The 22,079-nt window shown below is 44.3% G+C and overlaps 1 long non-coding RNA gene across 4 annotated transcripts; it reads right to left on the bottom strand.

Moving 5' to 3' along the window:
* Positions 1-1,363: 1,363 nt before the first annotated feature.
* Positions 1,364-21,615, bottom strand: LOC108406077 (uncharacterized). 4 transcript variants are annotated; one of them, XR_001855351.3, is made up of 5 exons: positions 20,836-21,614; positions 18,912-19,060; positions 16,668-16,851; positions 7,753-7,957; positions 1,374-3,838 (listed from the first exon to the last, which is right to left on the bottom strand). It is a non-coding gene; the product is annotated as an uncharacterized lncRNA (long non-coding RNA). The 4 variants fall into 4 exon arrangements; XR_012127925.1 differs by having other exon boundaries at positions 1,364-7,957; positions 18,912-18,986; positions 20,836-21,615; XR_012127923.1 differs by having other exon boundaries at positions 1,364-7,957.
* Between the last annotated feature and the right edge of the window lie 464 nt (positions 21,616-22,079).

The following is a 22,079-nucleotide window of genomic DNA, read 5'->3' as shown; positions in this document are numbered from 1 at the left end:
AGGTTCAATCTCCTTAACTATAAAATGTCCTACTGACTCTACAGGGGCTTGGTGAATCATATGAGATAATGCATAGGAAAATCCTCTATTAATTAGACAGTACAGCACAATGCCAGTCAGCCACTTCAAAGGCTGACCCATCTGCAGATAGAGCTACAACATTATCTTATCAGCATTTTATTCCTGGTATTCCCAGATCCAAGTGTAGATTAAATACAGACATTTTAGGGACCTCCCTGCCTTCTACTCCTTAAGGTTATTTTGTTGTTTAGGAAAATAAGAAAGCCAGGGTGCTAGATCATGTTGCTCCTCAAGGTCTCTGAGTAATCTTAGACCACAAACACTGTGGTGGTAGGCCACTGCAGCCATCTGCAGTCATGGATAGGAGCTAAGGAATCCCATCAGTTAGCAGCAAGAATAAAAACTCAATAGTTAAAACCTGAATAAGCAGTGTTATCAAGTGGTTGCTCTGTGAGCTGTTACAGGGTTCTGTTGCATAATATTGGCTGGCCCAATAATTGGTGTGTTTAAAAGCAGTTTACAGAATACTTTATTTTTTTCCTGGTTGCAGGGTGACTTTGGGGCTGGGGCTTTGGAGGACCAACACGCTGTAGAATTGTAGAGCAGTTCTCTGGTCAGTGATCTCTTTATCAACACCCCCCAGCCCCCTGAGAATGGCATCACTGAGTCACTGGAGGGAGGTGTCCCTCAGATGGGTACCAGCCACCTTGCTGGCTGAGGGGAGCATGCTATAAAAAACCTGTGCTGTATGCAGTCAGCTCCTGCGAACAGGCTAGGAGGCCCTCATGTTCGCAGAATCCCAAGAAGAGGAGCAGAGAGGCATATTGTGAAAGCAGTGGCCATGGAGCCCCAGAGTCCTGGCTCCAGCACATACCACACAACCCTCCTGGATTGCCTAGGGCCCCTGGCCTGAGTTTTAGGTACATCCAAGGTTAACATGTGTTGAGTGATTACCTTGTGCAGAGCACTGTGCTGATCACTTTTCATGGGTTATTTTATTTTATTTTGCAATACCACTCTGAGCAAGGCACTAATCCTCCCTTCATTTGCTGGGAGAGCCTGCACTTAGGGCAGTGCAGACTGTTCCCACTCGATACTCTACATCTGTAATCTACCAATGTCCCATTGTTGTTTAATAAAAATATGTCCTTTCAGTTAAGAATGCCCAAATATTCTTGGAAATGTCTGTATCTCCCTCAGCAGCCACATAGCCAGAAAAGAATTTCCTCTGCATATGGAATTTAGGTGGGATTCTTCTGTTAGGTGTGTGGTATTATATTCTTCCTCTGGAAATGAAGGTTCACTTAGCTAATAATTAGCTTAGTATAAGGTAAGTGCTGTACAGGTATTATACACTGATCCTCAAAACAATTCTACAATATAGGCTCATATTATCTTCTTTATACAGTGAGAAGACCAAGGCACAGAAAGGTTAAGTGACACACCCAAAGTCACACAGCCATTTAATGGCAGAACTGGGACTTGGACCCAGGCAGCTCTTCTTACAGCCATTACTCTGCTTCCCTAGAAGGCATTCAACAGAGAGGGCATTTGTACTCCTTCCATTCCACCCATCTTTCGAATGGTCTGGGCTGTGGCTATATCACTACCAAAAGGTCCCAGACAAAGTATCATGTGTACACATCAAAGCTAAAGATGATCCAAAGTATATGGGGTCTGCTTTATGGGGAACAGAGAGACAAACTCAAAATAGGTCATCTTCCTGCTTGTGTCTTTTAACCCAAGAGCAAAAACTGAATTGAAAATGTTTTATTCCCATAATACTTTACTAGAAGTAGCCTATCTAAGTGGGTCCCCTTGGGATTTTATTTTGGGATAATAATATTTTGACTACAGATTTGGCCTTGAGATGTCATTTAATATGAAGATCTGTTCAGATAGCCAGAGTCAAACTAAGCTTTTAGTTTCTGGTAGAAAAGTGGTCATTCAGCTTTCCCCTATTAGATTGACATCCTTGGTGCCAACCTTTTAATACCCTTGGAGGACAACTTCCAGTGGCCTAATAAAATCATCACTGTGATAATGTACTACATACTTATGGAAACCAAGGTGATTTTATTAAGAGGCATTTTGCTTCATACAGGGAGTGAGATGGTACAAGTCATTTAAGATAACAAAGGTGCTCATTTTGTCCCAGAATTGGCTTGCCTTGCTGATTCAGCTTTGGAACCAGGGCATGTTGAACAGGCCAAGGAGGGAGAGGGCATTTTCACAACCAGTGGTGGCAGGGCCCCTCTGAGGCTCTGTCCCCAGAGGGGTCACCCCATTGTCACAGTGCTAGCAGCAGTGTTTTCTTTGGCCGTTCATGTGTGCTGCCCAAACGATGGCAAAGCGCTATTGAGCACAGCTCCTCAGGCTTCTCCATGGTGAAGCTCCTGGGAAAATTCATCTCCAGCTTCTAAATCAAGCTGTTCCAGGACCCCTGAAGCAAAGGTGTTTCCCCTAATGCTCTCCTACCTGTTGGAAGGTTCTCAGAAAAGGAATTGATTCCTAGCAACAGAAGCAAAGGGCAGATTCACCTTCTGGAAAGGTCTTACTTGGCTGTGAAAATATCTCCCAAAATGGCTGGGGGCAGGGGGCATCAGGCCTGGGAGAAGCGGGCAGGAGAATGTGGTTCAGTTATCTGAGGTCCAAACTAGAAGGGATCAGATGTTCGGTCTCTGGAGTAGCAGCCAGTTTTCAAAGACCAGGCCAGAAATAGGTCATGGATGAGGGACCAACAGTTGGCCAAGGGGATTCCACAGAGGGAAGCTGCTCAGTGACCTTGAGATTGAGCATCCTACTGTCCATCCTTTTGTTAAGTATCCTGCTCGGGGGAGAAAACTGCCTTCTCTGAGGTTCCTGATGAGGTCTACAGGCCTGGTGATATGGCTCCTCTTCCTGGGGTCAGGTCCTTGCTCAGGGAAACCTTGTTCAGTATGACTTTTAGAAAACCATTCTTGACAGCTCTTAAGGCCATGTAAAGGCTATACTCAGTTGAAGGATCACAGACCTAATAAGAAATTAGAGGGAAGGTGGACACTTCCCTCTTCCTCTCAAGGGAGGAAGGGTAGCCTTGGAGGACAGGTGACTGAGGTGATGGCAGGTAAGTCAGGACTATCAGGAAGATAGCCCCCTTTTTCCAAGTTTTGCTCACCAGGAGTTCCCGAGGCCTGAGATTTCCAGGTGTAGGCCCACTATCTCCTGACAATTCTGACCTCAGGAACCCGAGGCCTAGTAGGGTGGGAACCTAGGAGACATGAGCTGTCTTGATGCCTTTGCCTTGAAGTCTAAGCTGTCCGTGTGTTCCTCGTGACCTTGGATTTCTGTGTCTGTATCTTTCTGCGTACCTAGCATTCTGGCCAGCACTGCCTTCCAGCTCAGTAAAGTTCTTCTCAGCTATGTAGAAACTTTCACAGGTCTATGATTATAATTCTCATTTCTATAAGGTCTATATGGTGCTTTTTCAAACCCTTGTTATTGTTGTCTTTCATTTATTCTTCCTAATGGTTCTACATTGTATTTTATATTTTTTAAATGTCTATTTTAGAGTCTCTTCTAGATTGTTCAATCATCCTCAGGTTTCTGTTTCTCCCATGATGGTTTAGTGCCATGTGTGCATGTGTATGTGAAATCTTGTACAAGCTCCTCTTCCATAGATGGCATCTTTCCCCAGGAGCACATGGGCCTGGGCTGTCAGCTGTCTGCCCTAGTTCTGTGAAGGCATCTGTGGACATCAAGCATACTCCAGTTTGAACCATTTTCTCCTCAGCCAGAGATTCCCAATCCAGGTATGTTGTAAATTCAGATACCTTCACTGAACATCAAATGCAAGATTGGCTTTTAATTTTATTTACAAATTGGCTTTTAAGTTTATTTTTTCCTACCTGGAGCCCTGGGCCACACAAAAAGCTTAAAACCTATTCCAGCCATTGGATAGATTTTTCTGGACCCCTTCTCATAAACCAATAGCCCTTGTAGCCGCAGGGTTAAACCTCTCCTCTGACTCCTTCCATCAGTAGACCCAAGGCCACTTTCTCACCCACGCTCAGGAATGAAGGGTCTAGCTGTTAGCCTCCTGAGCTACTGTGGCTTCAGCTGAAGCTGACCATTATGCTTTGAGTTCACTCTTGGCTTCTGGCATGTGAGAGTTTGCATTTCTTTCTTTATAATTTAACTTGTGTTGAAAAACAACAAGCTTTCTTTTCATTCTATTTCATCCAGGACTTCTCTGTGTTAGTAACAGGAGAGATGTCTGAGTCAACTCGGTCCACTATGTTGCTGGAAGTCAAGCCTATTTACTAGCTTCTGGGAGCTGAATTTATGTACCAATCCTTGGCCTTCCCTGTCCCCAGTCACTGACTGAGGTCTTGCTATGAATCTGCAATGACACTGCCCCTGACTTGGAACCTCACTGCGCGGGGCCCTCTGACGCTGCTGGGTACTCATCTGTGCTGACAAAATCAGGACTACTTTTCCTTCCCCTCTGGATTTTCTGGTGGCTAGCTAAAAACCCTTTCATGAGCCGGCCACTGAGGGCATGTGTGAGGACAGGGATGTGACTGGTTGGAGCTTGTTTATGCCCCCTTCTGGTGGCCAGTTCCGGCATCCTGGCTGGGCAGGAATTTCTCACCTTAAGAATCCTATAATTCAGGGTCACAAATTCACTTGGAGATGTGAAGAAAGCTGTACCTACTGTCCTGAGAAAACAGCACAAGCCCAGAAACTTCTGCATGAATTTAGGGATTCACAGACCCTTTTCATTCCATATTAAGAACTTCTGCAGTAGAGGCTGACTGTTCTTTGGTGAATTGGAAACCCTAGTTTGCTAGCTTTATTCAAATCAACTCTAGCGAAAAACCATGTTAAAATGAGACCCTGTGACATAATACCAATCTTTCCATTTTTAACTCCCTTAATGCCATCTTTAAACATAACAATGGCACCCAGAGTAATGCCACTAATTAGTGACAGTCTCCTACAAAATCTCTTCTTCAAAGTGCTTTTTATTAAATAATTGAACTTTACTGGTGCATAATTTCTTGAAATACTACTTTCTGACTCAAATCCATGTCATCTACAGGGTAGAAGCTTCACAAAATGAGTCAGAACTGATGTGGTATGGTGGAAATAAAGCTAGATTCTACATATAATTTGTAGGTTCGGAATCTGGCTTTGCTATGAACCTTCTAACAACTCTGGGAAATTCCCAGTCTTCTAGATTTCCTTTTCCTTATCTGCAGAGTGAGGAAATGGGACTAGGTCAGGGGTTGACAAACTAGGTTCCATCAGCCAAATCCTGCCTGTTGCCTGTTTTTGTAAATAAAGTTTTGTTGGGATACAGCCACACTCATTAGTTTTTATATCATCTATGACTGTTTTCATGCCATCTAGAGTTGAGTAGTTATGACAGAGACCATATGGCCTGCCAAGTCTGAAATATTTACGATCTTGCCCTTTACAGAAAAGTTTGTCAGCCTTTGGGCTATATGATCTCTCCTTCCCTTTCCACCTCTTGATGATCTGTGATTCTCAGAAGGAAAGGGAATATAACCCAGTCCAATTTAAGGTAACATTGTGGAACAGATGCAAATGATGGACAAGCTAAGACAACTCACTTGTATTACTTTGTTGAAGCAGCTCCCTCAAAACTGTGGCTAACAAACAGTCAAGTGAAACTATTTTAAACAATCATTGTGCTCCAAATTATTTCATAATCCAGACAGTCAGGGAGTCAGAAAGATCTTCCTCCAGTGTACCCGAATCAGTGAAATGGTAAAAGGTTACTTACTCTGATAATATACATTAATAAACACAATTAAGTTTATGAAATAACTGCCAGGATAGCATATACAAGCCCTTTTCCCAACTCAAATCCTATTTGGAAATGGAGCCCTTCTGATATAGACAACCAGTATTGTGTTCACCTTAGTGTGAACTTCTTGGGATGAACCTTTGGAAGACTGATTTATTTTTATGATCTGTGTTGTCCAAACCACACTTTCCAAACATCATGGAGCTAAGGAGTTACTATGCCACCAGGGAATGGCCACAGTGGCAGCCGTCCCAGAGGTTAGGTTTCCAACAATCTCAATAGATTGAACATAACTCTTTTTTAAATTGACTTTCTTATTCCCCTTCACTTAGTTCACCCAAAAAGGGATTATTTGAGCTAAGTAGCAAGAAACACTATTCTGAAATTAATATATTGAAAGCACTAAGACTCTAGATGAAGTGCTGAAAAATGAGACTGGATCCAGTCCCACAAATGCTCAAAATTCCAGGTCCAGAGGAGTGAGAAAAGTCTCCTACCATTGATGTAATTTTACCTAATGCTTTCAATCTATCCCAACCATCAGACTGTCACTTTCGTTTCTCTTCCAACAGCTTCTTTGCAGACAGCCACTTTTGAGTTTAGTGCAGTGGAAATAATATTTTATAGTGTGGGCCTTTTCTTAACTGACCCTGGGAAACATTTTTCAATAGCTTTAAAAAAATCTGTCTTCTGCCATTTTGTTCTAATGGTGGCAATTGAGACAAATTGCCCCAAATGATAGGATACATATGATGACAAAGGACATAGCATTTGAATCCCTCTCCCCTCCTTCAAAACACAGGGGGTTTGTACTCCAATCCAGCTATTGTGGTTCCCTGAGGTCACGGCTAGAGTTGGGCCGGTAAAGTCAAGATCTCCAAGGTGCCCAAGTGCTTGGTGAACAGAACAGAAAGTCAAGTACTTCTGGGGAGACTACAGAGCACTAGAGACTTTCCCAAACCTTAGGTATTATGTAAACTGGGCAGAAACTGCCAATTTTGGCAATCTGGGGAGTCGTTGGTCAGCCCCACAATTGCTGTTCTTGCTTAGGAATTTATCTTCTGCTCCCTCCGAGGTACCATAAAAATACAAACTAATCACATACATTTTTCATTTCTAACTTTTTTTTTCTGGGAGATTTCAAGCATCATTTCATGCAACTCACTCAGCATTCCTGTCTTCCTCCTGGCCCTATGCTTTAATTCCTTTTCCCAGGAATCATGTTGTATGCGCACTTTCTCTCTTCCAAAGGGGCCCTTATCCCCTGACAATCTCTTAAACTAATTCCTGGTCTTTCTCATGGGTCACAGCTCTGTCTTTTGCTCCTCTTCCTGATCTCACCTCACTCCTCATTCTGGCTGAAAAAATATTTGAACTCCTTTGCCATTTGGGGGCAAAAACAATTGGGAAATTACCTAGAAAGAGAGCTTTGGCTGCTCACAGCTTCTTGGGGGGTGGGGGGTGGAGGAAGTACCTAGAATGTGGGTCATGGCTGCAGAGTGGGATGGATACATGACTTCATGAGAGCTTAGACTGTTGAGAACATATTCACTGTCAGAGTCTACATAAAAAAAGGACAAAAGAATAGAAAGTTCGCGTGATCAGCATCACAGTCCTTTGGTTTGCTGCCCTTGCATTTCTTTACTGAATCTAGTAAAGAAATGTTTATATTCATTGCCTTGTTTGGCACTGAAACATGGGTCTTGCTCATGACCCTGCCATGAACTGCTTACTTCCGCCAACTATCTCTGTTCAGATCTTGGTTCTATATTTTGCTTTACTGTTTGTTTTCCTTTTTGACTTCCTGGTCTAAACACTGTTGAGTTCGCCTTCTGCCTAATACAGCTGTAATACTTTCTAAATTAAGTGCTGGTAGTTTCCAAAGTACAAACACCAAATTTATGAATGTCACTTACACAGCATAGCCTGCCCCTCCTCGTCTCTGAGTGTCATCGCCAGAGCCATTCATTGGAGGGAATTTTCTCTTCTCAGTAAGGTTTTGGCAGCAGGAGGATTCCTCAAGTCCAGTTTTTTTAGGAGACTGATTTCCCAAAGAAACCTTTGTACTTGATGGTCTAGGTCCTAGATCAACCCACAAAGCCCATTTAATCCATAATGCACCTGAAAAAGACAAAAAATACAACTGGTAAAGGATATTTTTGCTAATGTGTAACATTTCATTTACATTAGGGGTTGAATTTGCAAAGCCACATCTATTACTAAGTTCCTATGGGAAAATATTTGCTCCAGTTCCAAAATCTGATTTACAAATAAACTCTTAGAAGAAAAATCCAATCTAAATTTATAGCTTCCTAGATTAGCTCCAGTTTTCAGCAAGTATTTTTCCCTCTGTTTGCACAAGTCATCTGGAGTTGGGTTTATGAAGGCTATCTCTGCAGCCAAGCCCAAGTCGTGAGGCAGGCACCTGTCTAGTGTAAGACATCCAGGTATCCAGGGGCTGAGGAAAGGGAGTCTCTGTAGCCAGAAAAAGGGGTTTTGGTTTCAACTTGGACAGAACTTTCCAGATTACTACTAAAATGCTTTAATAGTGATGTGTAGAAAGAGCATCAGATTTTTAAGTGAATTCTCCCTCGACACCTCAATTATCTGATCTGTTGTGAATGAGTCTTTCTTAAAGCAAATAGAAAACTTGAACTTCTAAATTGGTACATTGGGGAGTGGTGCTCCACAATAAGATGGGATTAACACATATTGCATTTATCCAGAACTCTTTGTCCCTGCAGCATTCCTACAGCAGCCAGTTGACGGTATGAGAACATGGGTTTGGCACTGTTTTTCTGGTGTGTTCACCTTGACAGAGTGATCTCTTGAGTCTAATTAACAGTAACTGAAAAGGTGTCCTTGTGAATGCAATATCAGGTCATAAGCCTGGCTTCTGGGCTACATGGTCTGGGGTACTTGCTTCTAGGCCAAATCACAATAGTCAACCTGCGCTCACCCTGACACTGTAGCTCTTTTGTTCATGAGACTTGTAAGTGGCATTTTATTTAAGCTATAAGGACTGGCAGAGAGGGCATTTCCTAATACTTAATGACCAACTGGAGGAATTGTGGGCCTAAAGCAATGCATATAATATGCTATTAAACTCTGAAATTTAAAAATGTAAAGAAAAAATAACTACCTTCTTATGCATGTTACCATGGATACCAACTGTTGTTTATACTTTAAGTCTTTTCTTAGAGGTTAAAGTCCAATTGAGCAGCCAATAGGAAAGAAAAACTTCAGTCTCAATTTCCACTCACTTTATGTTTGACATTACCTAGTTAGAGTATGTTTCTTTAAGAAGGGGCATGTTACCCTGGGAATATAGGATATGTAACATGTGATACGATTGCTATGATAAGTATTCATATTTTATTGAACAGTTTGGCAATCAGTATTTAAAATCAGCTAACCTTGTAGATAATCACGTTCTGTTTCCCTAGAGTAGCAGTAACTTTGATACCATTCTTTATACCCACCAAAGAATGTGCCGTTTTTCAGTCTTCAAATTGCATGTACATATTTTACACATTAGTGCCAGAAACACTTTTTCAGTTGGATCTGTTATTACAGCACATAACTTAGAGATTAACATTTAAGCATGAAGGAGAAAATACTCAGAGAAGCATCTAATACCCCATAATTTACATTGTAACTATTTGTTGTATAAGTTTTTAAACTCTTGGAATGCTTTTTCTTTTCTAACTCTTAGGGAACCACAGGACTTAGTTAAATCGACCTCACACCCCTGCAGAGGTGCTGTCCCAACTAATATAATGAACTCCTCATTATCTATAAAAGGGATAAAAAAATTCATAGGAAAATTTAGAGACTTATCTACAACTCCAAACTTTCTCCCACGGGTAGTTTTCCACAGTTACTAGCAAGACTTATCTGCTTGTATTTTTCTTTATTTTATTATAACTGATGAATCATATAGCAAGCTTTTATCAAATACTTAATACAGAAATACCACATTCATTCACTTATTTACCTATTAGGTATTTGTAAAGTATACTGAGCTCTGTCATGAGCCAGACCATAGAAGCATACTGTGAAATCAAAGAGCCACAGTTGCCGACCTTGAAGACATTTATATGCTAAGGAATCAGGTGTGTAACATAAATTGCAGAATTTTACAGGAAGTGCTGCCCTAGAGGTATGATGATGAGGTATGTTGGGAGCAGAAAGAAAAACAACAGGAATTCTCCTGTAGCTTCAGGGCAGTTTCTCCATGTGGGTGACATTTACGTTAGATGTGAACTGTCAAGCTGTAGGCACAATTATAAAGTTACTGTTATTATTTTGTTTCCTTATCTATTCTATAAGAATACAAAGGTGTATAAATTCCTAAAGAGACTATTACTCAGTTGGGAGTCAAATATAAAAATTGATAGTGGTTATGCAGCGTATTTTAATACACTTCCCCTTCAGATTTCCCCCCAGATATTCATATCTATAAACAGTGTCAAATTTACGTAGAGAACTATGTTTTGAAATGCAGACACCAGGAGTTCCTAGGAAAAGGAGGTGGACAGGATCTACTGTGTTGATTTCCACATCGAAAAGCAATGCTATACCATTACATTTCCTGTGTTTATAAAGGTGCATCTGGAGAATCCTGACACTTTCCTTGAATAACTTTTATCTATAGAAGTCCAGATCATGCCCAGGGCCAGTGTGATTTATCTGCATCCTTAGAGTCAGATTGTACAAGTTAAGAGCATAAATCTGAGTAGGAGGGAAATAAAGGGATTAGAAGAGAATTCATTAGGGAAGGCTGCCGAGATCCCTTGGATTTGAGCAAGTTTTGGGGGACAGAATGAACATATATTCACAGAGAAAGGCAAGAATGGACAAAGATGGCCAGTCAGTATCCGGCCAGTCCTGGGGGTTACAGAAAGCAGATTCGCTTCCTCCAAACAGAAGAGCTGGCTGGCTGGGGAGGAAGAAGAACTTAGATTAAACAGATAAGGGCAGGAAGGGGAGCAGATGGCCGGTGGCCCCACTGTTGGCTCAAGGAGTGCAAATGGATGCTACTGTCCTCAGGGCTTCCACAGATGTCATCTCCGGATCACTTTGCCTGATCTCCATCTCTTGTCTCATAGCGTTTAAAAATGTCGAACCAAATGATCTGCTTAAACATTAGTCTCTGCTCTTTGTCTGCATCCCAACCCTGATCTCCTGCAGTGCAATCTTTGTGTCCTATTGCCTGCTCAGGGCCCTGCGCAGGGACTGCCCGTGAGGGCTGGCTGGACCGGAGGCAACAAAGAGTCACTGAGGGGCACCCCTGGGCCAGCACTCTTCCAACAGCCAAGGAACCTGTGGTGAGAAAGAAACGCCTTGTCTCTGATTAGAGGGCGCTCACCCGCCGCCAGGGCATCCGGGAGCTGCTCTAGATTCTTGTGCAGAACAGACATAAAGAAACTGAGGAGGAGTCATTTGGATCTCAGGGTGGGGAGCATTCACTTCAAGTTGGAGACCAACTGGGGGCTGCAGCCTTACTCCATGTGTGACCATATGAGGAGCTAAAGCTGGCATGCTGGGAGAAGCCCAGGGTACTAATGGCCCAGCAGGTGGCTGATCACAGCTGAGAGTAACAAGGCCACCAAAAGCAGAGAAGTTTCCTGCGAATAGCAGGCAGCCTTTCCGTGGAGAAGTGTTGGGTGAAATGCAAACGGTTTTGAGAGGAAGAGGAAAAGTACTGTTGCAAGTATTTTGATATCAAAATGCATATTGATGAGGCAAACGGGAGAGCGAGGCTTGGAAGCTGTTTGCCTAGACACCTGCCCTTTGCTGGCTCGAGAGCTCTTCACCTGGACACCGGCCCTGTGCTGGCCAAGTCAGTTGTGCAGGTGCTGTGAGGAAGGGGCCTCCTCTGATTGAGAGAGCACATGGCCTAGAAGGGATGAGCTCTGACTCAACCTGACAGAACCTGGCCTAAAACATTCACCTAACTGCTTGGTTCTCCTCACCTCTCCATTCCACATCCACCCCTTCTTCCCAGACTCTGCAGCCATCTTATGATGGGAGCATAGAGCTATTGTGCCCTCCCTTCAAAGCTGAGGAGCTCAGGGGGTTGGTTCTTACCTTCCTTTTAACCAGAGATGTTTTGAGCTGATAGGATCATCCAAACCATGAAAGGCAGAGCTAGGGGGAGCTGGGAGGGAAAAGGGTCAGGTGTGGTCCACTGGGACCATGTGACATGACACCATCGCATGATGAATAGCCTATATGCCCCTTTTAACAAAAGATCTGAGGAGTTTGATATCAAGTGGAAAGTCTAGTTCATATGCCTCAGAAGGATCATATGAAAAGGGAAAGAAGTTCTCAATTTCTTACGTCAAAAGACAAAGTGTGGATGCTCATCTTCCATGGTATCTTTGTCAGAAGCATTTGCCTGTGAATACGGCCATTTAGGCTTGTTACACGATTCGTGTCAGCAAATGATCATGTGTGCATTTTCTCTATACTTGTCACCTCAATGATAATATATAGTTGAGGGGATATAGGCTCAGCATATAGTCTGTACAGAAGAATTTGCAGTGGAGCATAGAGACTTACTCTGTTTGTGTAGAGTGCTAAATTGTTGAAGAGGCTTTCTAAACTACTTCCTTAGACCAATAATTTTTTGTTGTGCAACTTGGAGAAACCACCTTGTTCTTTTCCCAAAGTCTCCTATGTCCTAAACTGGAAGTGGCAAGGAAGAAAAACTGCTTTGCTGATTTGTCCAGGAACTCAGAAGTAAGTGAACACTCACACAAAGAGATGGCGGCTGGGGACATACTAATGCCATTTTCTTGATCTGTTCTGAGCTCCCCAAACCTCCACAGAATTTATAGAGCTGGTATTGGGTGAAGATAATGTCATAATTTAAGAAAAGATTAATAATGTTTGATAAAAATGAATCAAATGTTTTAATTTCTGCATGGAATGTGAACCCCAGCATCCATCTGAATTACTAAACATTTGCTTTATCTGGTTGGTTCAGTTTTAAGAATTGACTGGGCTGAAAAACAAGCCATGCATGCCAAGAAGGCACAAAACCTTAGGATCCTAGGAATGAGTTTATGAATCCACAAGTTCTCCTCTAGTTTCTGACCACGTATCAAAATTCTGAGGAATGTCAGCATCCACTTAGCTCTGTGGAAATACAGTCTCTTTGATGAAATGATTGCATCTACTTAGCTCTCTGTGTAAATACACTCTTTTTTATGAAATGACTAAAATCCAAACTGAGAACTGAAATCAGGGTTGGAAAACTGGCATTTGCAGTGAGATGTGCCCAGATTGAATGTATTCAAAAGTTCTCAAAAAGAGTTCACTTTGCTCATATATATGTATTTGATCAAAATCTATTGGCAACTAGTAAGAGGCTCATAATTACAGTTGGGTATTAATAAGAAATAACCTTTTTATAAGCAGAGTTTTTTCATTCACAGGTCTCACTGGCCTATGAATATGAATTATCTCATCTGGTAATAACCCAAGTTTTACTGGCTGTTATGGGTCATGTTCCCAGGGAAACAGTTTATTAGGGAGTGCTCTTGGGATCACTTCCTGTGAAGGAAGAGGGGAAAAGCAGGACAGGAGTAGACAGAGGAAGAAGGTGAGATGTGAAGCAGTCTCAGGGAAATCATCAGCTGCCCCACGTGGAGTTCTGGACCTGGGGTGGCCTTTCAGAAGTGTCCCAAGTTGGTGCAAGAGGGTTACTCAATACAGGTTGTCCTTGGAAGGAGGTGTGACTTTCTGATCACCAGGCAGTTTTCTTTAGATGAGGCAAACCCACAAACTAACAGCTGAGGGCCAACTTCTGAGGCACTCCCAGCAGCTGGGGAATAAGACCTTCACTCCTGACCAGGAATCTTCCTGAATAGGAATCTGGACAGTGCATGAAAGCATCCACTACAGTCCACCCCTTGCAGCATTTGGCTCTTCTTTTGCTTATAGGTTCTGGGAAAAGCTCCTCCAAGATACCGGTGAGCTTTTGTTCCCAGTAAGGACTTAGAAAAGAAGGTCAGTGGGACAAATAATAGATACTGCTCATTTCAGGCTGACAGCTTTACTCATCTTTTCCCTCCTCTGTTATCTAGTGCAGATTTTTCTCACTTTCAACAAGGACCTCTGCCAATCTGGTGCCTTTCCTGGTGAGGAGACCAGACCCTCATCCCTGTTGCATTGAGACCCTGGCCACTATGCCCTTCTCAGGCTGTGGTATGTCTTCTTTCAGAGTTGGAGAAGGGAGTACCAAGAGGTACCGAAGTAGATCCCCTAGGTTCTACATTGTTCCTGCCCTCCTTGGATATAACAGGATGCCTCTCTTCTTCCTGATGATCAGGTTCAATGATCCCTTCCAAGACAGGGGACTCCTCTTCTGGCCTATGGCCCCTTGGCACAAGGAGCTACAAGTGCCCATGGATCAGCCACAGTTACAGTTCGACGGGGCAGTTGCTGTGTCCCCTTTCAGAAGCTTTCCACCTTTAGGAACCAGGACCTCAGAACCCACAGAGCTCAGTGTTGTGAGGATGGGAAGCCCAAAGTCTTCCAGTAGGTCAGTGGGTATGATGATCAGCAGGACCATTCCTGCATCTACTCTGTTGTGCCTGGACTCGCGTGTCCTACATTGTGAACACAATGCCACATACAGGTCTTTGATTAAGGCCTGCTCCGCCTCCTGGAGAATGGTACCCCAGCCTCACAAGCTATCACCCTTGAGCTAGCATATCATGCAAGCTTTCAATGGGTCTGTCTATGCTATGCTCTGGCTGGCTGGCAGCTTCTAGATGGTAGGGCATGAGAAAGACCCAGTGGAGTCCATGGCCCTGTGCCCATTCCAACAACTCCCTTGCTGAAAAGTGTGTTCCTTGGTCTGATCTGATGTTGTGTGGGATCCCATGACAGTGGGCTTACCACTGTGCAAGCCTGGGATAGTGATGCTAGCTGAGACTCTAAGGAACTGGAAATGTAAACCCATATCCAAAATATGTGTTAATTCCTGTTCAGATGAATTACTGCCTCTTCCAGGGTGGAAGACGTCCAGTGCAGCCAGTTTGCTACAGTGTCTGGTTGGGCCCCCTGAGGGATGGCCCTGTACTAGGGACTCAGTATCACTCTCTGCTGCTAGAATGTTAGCCACTTGGCAGAGCAGTAGCTAGAAAAGCTTTGGCAAGTGGGAGCGCAGGCTAGTGGGCCTGTGCATAGCCTCCATCCCTGCCACCATGACTCTTCTATTCATGTGCCTCTGGCTGCCATCAGTTGATTAGTCATTTTATCTCCTGCATGCTTGGTCCTCCCTCTTGTGTGACAACAAGATATTCACACTGTGCACCTCTCACAGGTCCACAAACTTGTCTATGTGGACCTCCTTATTGTGTCAGTTTTTCTCCTTCAGGGACCTGTCCATTTGGTCAAGCCATCTGCTGTTACCCATGGGTCTGCCTCTGGGCCACTTCTCTTTCCACACAAAGTGGATGGCTGGGGACACCACCTGATGCTTTCCCTCATCGCTGTCTTTCAAGGCCACTTTTCAAGGTGACTGTGGGGCAGTCACCACCCATTTTCAGCTTGCTCCCACCTACAGAGCCGGCCCATGATGCAAACTTGGACTCCTTCTTCAATTGGCTGATCATAAAGGTTCCCCCATGTGGTCACAGGTGTGAGCTGATGGGGGGGTGCTGATGAAGTAAAAGAGGGGGGCATGGGGCTCCTGTGCAGCTTAGGTGTGTCCTCTGCTCCTGCCTGTATTTAATTCCAGAGCAACCAGTGCAGTCTCACAATGGATTGTTCCTTACCTCTCCTGTGATGCAACATGGCAGTTCTGACAGAGCCTAGTCATGACCCACTGCTTTGGCCACATGATCAGTTGGTGTCCCATGGTTTGGTGCTCTGTCTCTACCAGGTCCCCACAGCATGCCACAGCTATGACTAAAAAGTGGGGGAGTTCTCTGCTGCAGATGGCATAGCCTTGCTCCCAACCCCTGGGTATCCGCATTGTGATTTTCCCATTGGGGTTTGCCAAAAACTCCGCATGGAGTCTCTTCCCACCACTGACACCTGTAATACTAGAAGGCCTATTGGTGCACGTGGCACAAGTGGTAGGGCTGCTAGCACAGCAACCTAGACCTAATGCAGAGCCCTTCCTTGTTCTGATCCTCCCTCAGCACTGCTAACATTTAAAAGTTTTGGTGAAAGCAGTATTCCAGGCATGGAATAGGTTGCTTCCAGAGCTCATATGCACTTATCAGGCTTTGTGCTTCCATCTTAGTGGTTGGAAGTGTAAGTTGAAAAAAATCATTTCATACTTTGGATGTGATGTCCTCACATGCCCCCGGCCACTGCATCCATAAAAACTTTACCAATGTGGCCGGTCCCCGGAAGGAGGCCGATATGAATTCCGAGGCTTATTAGTGATTAAACAAATTCAGTAAATGTTCTCCAAATGAGGACCATAAAACTTTCCACTGCCATATTTAAAGACCATGATGTTCTTGTCATTTTAAACAGCTTTGTCACTTGGTAAAAATATTACATGTGACTTTGAGACATTTGGGAAATATGAATTTTTTTAAGGCATACTCACACTGATCTTTGCTTATTTATACTCCCAAATCCATAAATAGAGCAAGATAAAATGAGTGAATAAAACATTTAGGAGGAAGTTAAAAATACTGACTGGAAAAATTAAACAGAGCCAGGTTAAAGTTAGTAGACAAAAGCACAGGGCTAAAGTAGCTGATCAGTTGCCAGATGCGGACTACAAACTTCATTCTGGGTCCTGCTGTCGCTGAAGCAAAGGCAGACATGACTAACCATTTTCATGAAGACTCACCTTATCCAAAGCAAGGAGAGAGGAAGGTACATCGACTGTTTCATACACGTAATAGCTGAATGGAGACTCACAGTGTAAAGAGGGGTGAGATGAGAAGGTGTGAAGACAGCTGAGATACTATACATCCATTTGGTAAAAAATATTGTCAAAATGTATCAATTATAAAATAAATCAAGTCTTGGGCCTGAAAAGAACAGCATAGGAAATATAGTCAAGAATACTGTAATATTTTTGTATGGTGACAGATGGTAGCTACACTTTTCATGGTGAGCATTTGATGAAGTATATAATTATCAGATCACAATGTTGTACACCTGAAACCAATATAATACTGTATTTCAACTATAGCTCAATTAAAATGGAAATGTTCAAATGATTTGGACTTAGCCTGGGTCTCCCATGATAGATCCTGGGACAAGGGCTTGAGCACAAACACTTTATTGGGGAGTGTAATCTGATGAGTAAGGGGCAAGAAGGATGGAAAACAAATACAAGGGTGAAATAAGAGGTTAGCCACAGCTCCTAGTGAATGGTTGCTGGCTCCTTTTGGGCTGCCTGAGGATGTGTGTGAAAGACATAAGGACTGCTCATAGGGGGAGGAAAGGAAAGCATTTATCCATTAGCACTTATGTTTCATGAGTCACAGGTGTGCCCCCAAACTAAGTCCAGTGCATTTCAGAGAGTGGCCCAGGGCAGGCTGTGGAAGCTCAAGCAGGGGCGTGAGGCAGGGGCATGAGGCAAGTCCTGTTAGGATGCACCTACAAGAAGCTGCTTAGAGATTGCATCAGCATCTGGAATTAGGTACAGGTAGTGTATTTCCTTTTTAATTGAACTATAGTTGAAATACAATATTATATTGGTTTCAGGTGTACAACATTGTGATCTGACAATTAGCTAATACCTATTAGCTAAAGGTAGTGGCACCTAAGAGGTGCCTGGTACACACTCCAGCTCTAAAAATGGATTTTTTTAAAGCATCTTCTTAGAATCTTTTGATCTCTAGCAAACTGCTGATCCCTAAGGACTGACCCCCTGCAAGAGTTAAATGATATCAGGATACTTGGGCCACAAACACTGTTCTGGGCATCAAGATTCTATCTGTGAAAAGAGCCAACAGTTTTTAAGTATGTCTTTTGCTTCCTCTTTCAAAGTATGAAACTTTCATGAATGCATTGGAGATTATATCTGAGAACAGATTTACTCCAAATGTCTAGCCTAGCAAACTGCCCAAGTTAATATCCTTTGGAGAAAATAAGTTTTCAAAGAAGTAAAACTGTTGATATTATACATATGGGTAAGAAACCATTTCTACACTCATTTTTAGAGTACTTTTGAATTTCCAGAAGCAGATTTCTTTCAGGCTGGGCAGATCAAGTGTAATTTTAAACAGTGTGAATTTTCACACTGTGGTCTAACATATAGCCCCTGAAAATTTGTTCTTGAATCTGTCTTGATTTTTTTCACAGTCAAATGAGGCTACAACAAACAAAGCAAAATCCTGGTTACTTTTTAACTGTAAGTAGGTCTCTATTCTTTAAAATACTATGGTCTCCTGGATCATAATCCCGTTGCTGAGGAACTTTTCAATTTTCACTAAATCAGTCCTGGAAAACTGACTGTAAGCAAAAGTTTTTAATCTTTATATACAGCTGCTCCTCTCCTCTATTTGGGAATAAAATGTAATGAAATCAAAGCTTAAATTTACTTAGTGAGAGAGCCCAGAAAATGCTGTTAAAGAATTAGCATCCTTCTCACTGGAAAAGCAATGGTGAAGGTCAAGAATGCTTCTCTTGAGCTCAGAAGGCAGCAAGCAGAGAAAAACTCATCCGAGAAAAACTCATCCCTCAGGCCATAGTCCTCTGTGATCTTCTCCACTAACACAAGACTTAGTTAAATTAACTGATTAGAGGTTGAATATTTAATTTTAATTAATCAATTACTAGCATGAAATACAATGTATATCCAACATGAAAATTCTAAATACATACAAGAGCTTTTAAACTCTTAACACCACCATCAGGTTGGTACTATTATTTCCACTCATAAATAAAGTGGCTGTGGCACAGAGAGGCTAAGGGCTGCCTCCAAAATCACACAGCTAAGAGGTGGTGGAGCTGGATTCCAATTCAGGTAGCCCTATGCCTCCAATGCCTCTTTAATCTACATCCTCCGTTGTTTCCTTACTTTCAAAAACAGGGAACAAATTTGTCCACAGGGTAACAAAGAAACCAAGAGGAGACCCACCTTGCATGCTGATAAATCCATCTGGTCCTGCTCTCCCTGCAGCTGCCCCTTCCACCTCCCAGGACCTAGGTGGAGCTGGTGGAAACGGAGCAGCAAAGTTACCATTTAGCTTCATCCATACCCCAGCTGCTAAATGTTACTAGATGCTTCTGGAAAACAAGAATCTGGGTTAGGACACTGCATGAGCGTATTAAAGGCTCAGAGAAATCCTGCAGCTCAGAAATCTGTTTTTCAGGGCTCAACCTGCCTTCCCCAAACTTGTTACAGGCAGCATCTTTTTCTGAGGAGCACCTACCTCACACTGATTCTGCAGAAGACAGTTTTGAAGTCACAGAGCTGCAAGATGTCTAAAAATAATGTATTCTAAACCAAGGGTTCTGTTCCCATGTGATACTCAGAGTGGAGCAGTCTGAGAAAATGGATGAATGGGTTTCTCATTAACTTAAGAAAAGGCTGATGATTGATCTCGGTTCACCAGACATTTAGGGACACAGTGGGACAGGCACTGTGGTGGGTGTGGAGACAACCTGTGAATGGAAAGACCAGTTTCTGTCTCAAGCAGCTTACAGTTGAACAGTGATAATGTACAGGCCCAGTGCACAGGTCACAGGTATCACAGAGGAGAAGTGGGAGGTGCTGCAGATCTCTTTAACAGGAAGACCTTATCGTGTCAAACCACCAGGGATGTGGCATTTCACTTGAGGCCTGAAGGATGAGCAGGAGGTAAACAGGTTTCGGGGTGTCACACAATGGGACAAAGGGCCCTTCTCCTGCTAAGCGGCCACTCACTCTTTCAGGCTCCCGTGAGACACCCCTCTCACCCGGAAGCTAGGCTTAGGGACCTTCCTACTGCCATCCGCAGTACCCATCACCAGAGTCCTGGTTGGCTGTTCACTTGCACAAACCGCCCCTTATAAAGTTGGCCACACCTTGAGTGCTGAGTTCCATTTCTCATATCCCTGGTTTGTCGCCTGGTGTCTGGCATGGAGGAACTCAATCAAATGTGAAAGGGAAAGGGGGGAAGAAGGGGAAGCGAGGACAAACTCATTAACTAATAGCCCTATGCACATGTTCATTCCCCACCACGTCCGGTTTTCTGTCATATCAAAAAACGAGAGGGAAGAGCTACACTCAGCGTACGCAGGACCGCTTCCCGCGCCCGACCACACACGTGAATTTCGTCTCCATACATTTGTGCTACGAGCTGGAGACACAATGATGAGTAAGGCGCAGTGTCTGCATTCAAGGAGCTTGTGATCCAGTGCAGAAAACTCAACAGAAATGCAGTTCTTTCAACCTTGCACCCTTCTGCCCAAAAGGCAGGATGAGTACTGATATGAGCCGGCCAGGCAGCATTCGGGTCTTGCCCACGGACGGCCTGTTTAGAACTGCCCGCCCAAAGTCGCGCGTGGGGACGGGCAGAGCTGGATTTCTTGCTCTAGTTCCAACAAACTTTCCTGCCCATCCGCTGCTTCTTCCCTGTCAGGTGGGTCAGGCCAGACTCCATCTGCCCCCAGGAGAGGCCACGAGCCGCCCAAGCCTCCACTACAGAGGGTGGTCCAGAGGCCCCCTCCCCGAACCCGAGAAGCCGGTCCCTCTGCACACCCGGGACGCCCACAAATCGCAGTCGCCCTAAGGCCGGCGCTCCCCCTCCGCGAGCCGCCCCCTCCCCCGCCTACGACACCCGGGTCACGTGAGGGACCAGCACCGCCCCCCGCCCCCTCCCCACTCAGCTGCTGCCGGAGACCGGGACTCGGGCGGGCGGTGCCTATGCTCGGCCCCTCCCCCGGAGCCAAGGACCGTGCTAAGCTAGGGGCTCGGGTGAAATCAGAACCAGTGTTCTAAATGAAGGGGAGCAGATGTCCCTGTTGCCGGGGAGGCCTGGGTGGCCTGCTGTTCAGGCAGAAATCGCTGAGGCACTGACCTTTCGGGCTGCTGTCAATCTCCGCGTGCAGATGGCCAGCCCCAAGCCCCGCACGCTCCTCTGCATTGGGAATGCGGCCGCAGGGGGATCCGGCGGCTGGAGTGAAAAGTCTGCGTAGGGGGCGGCGGCGGAGGCCCGGCGGAGACTGGGGGCAGGAGAGAAAGGCCTGCGTCGCGTACAAAGGCGCCCCCGCGGCGGCCCCTCGGCGCACAAAGCAGTCCCCTGGGCCCGCGGTGGCTGCGCCAGGCCGGCCGACCGCGCTCCAGCTGCCTCTTCACAACAAGGCCGTGCAAATGTGCCCGCCTGATTCTAAATCCTCTTAGGCGCCATCATGTGAACGAGGAAAGGGGTGGCCTTACAATCCTTTACAATCGGGGGCCTGGGAACCCTGGTGCTCGGCAAAATGTCTGCACCACGCATGCAAATAGAGCCCATCGCTTGGAGAAATTGGCAGAAAATCTTTCTGTCCCGTAGGTAGTGAACAAAACCGACCAAGCTCGTGCAGTAAACACTCCTATCGGGCCCTTCAGTGCCACGCGGGCTCCTGAGAAATGTTCAGGGTGTTTTCCCTGGAAGAGGCTTCCCGTTAAACGTTCAGAAAAGTCAGCTAAGCTGCACAGTCATTAGTCACCCAGGTATTTATACTGTTTTTCCCATTTCCTTTCTCTTCTGGCCTCTGTGGTCAGTAGTATAAAATTCCTAGGAACTCCCACCTAAACACTAGCTTCCTGTTTATTCTCTAAATGGCTTTAATGTTTAGCCGTTAAAAGCAGTTGACTAAGTTGACCAATCTATGAAATAATCAGCAGAGGTTTGCAGGTGAATAAGAAAAAAAAACAAAACTGGTAGGTCAAAGGTCCAGGTTCATTTTTAATCACATGTCAAAATCACGGGGGGAGGGGGAGATAAAATTAAAGTGTAACTTAATGACTACGATCTTGGTTAGTTTCATTTGGCCCGTGTCTACATGAATCTATAAAATATGATCCCCTGATCTAAAGTACGAACATTTTCATTTCTAGCAGTTAAAGGCCCTGTTTCCAATGTGGCATGACATTCTTTTGTTACAGAAGGTTAGAGTTCACACGTAAACATAATCCGTGTGCTCCTGTGCGTGCCTTACACCTCGTTGTGGCTGTTCTTACTTAAATTCCTGCAGCAAAATGTTGCATTTATGTAGCTACCTGAATTGCAGCCTCTTTGACCTGAAAAACAAGCCTGGAGAACATCTCATCCAGTCCTTT

Source organism: Manis javanica, chromosome 2, assembly GCF_040802235.1.
Source record: "Manis javanica isolate MJ-LG chromosome 2, MJ_LKY, whole genome shotgun sequence".
NCBI classification, from domain to species: Eukaryota; Metazoa; Chordata; class Mammalia; order Pholidota; family Manidae; genus Manis; species Manis javanica.
This window is presented reverse-complemented; position numbering and strand designations above follow the sequence as displayed.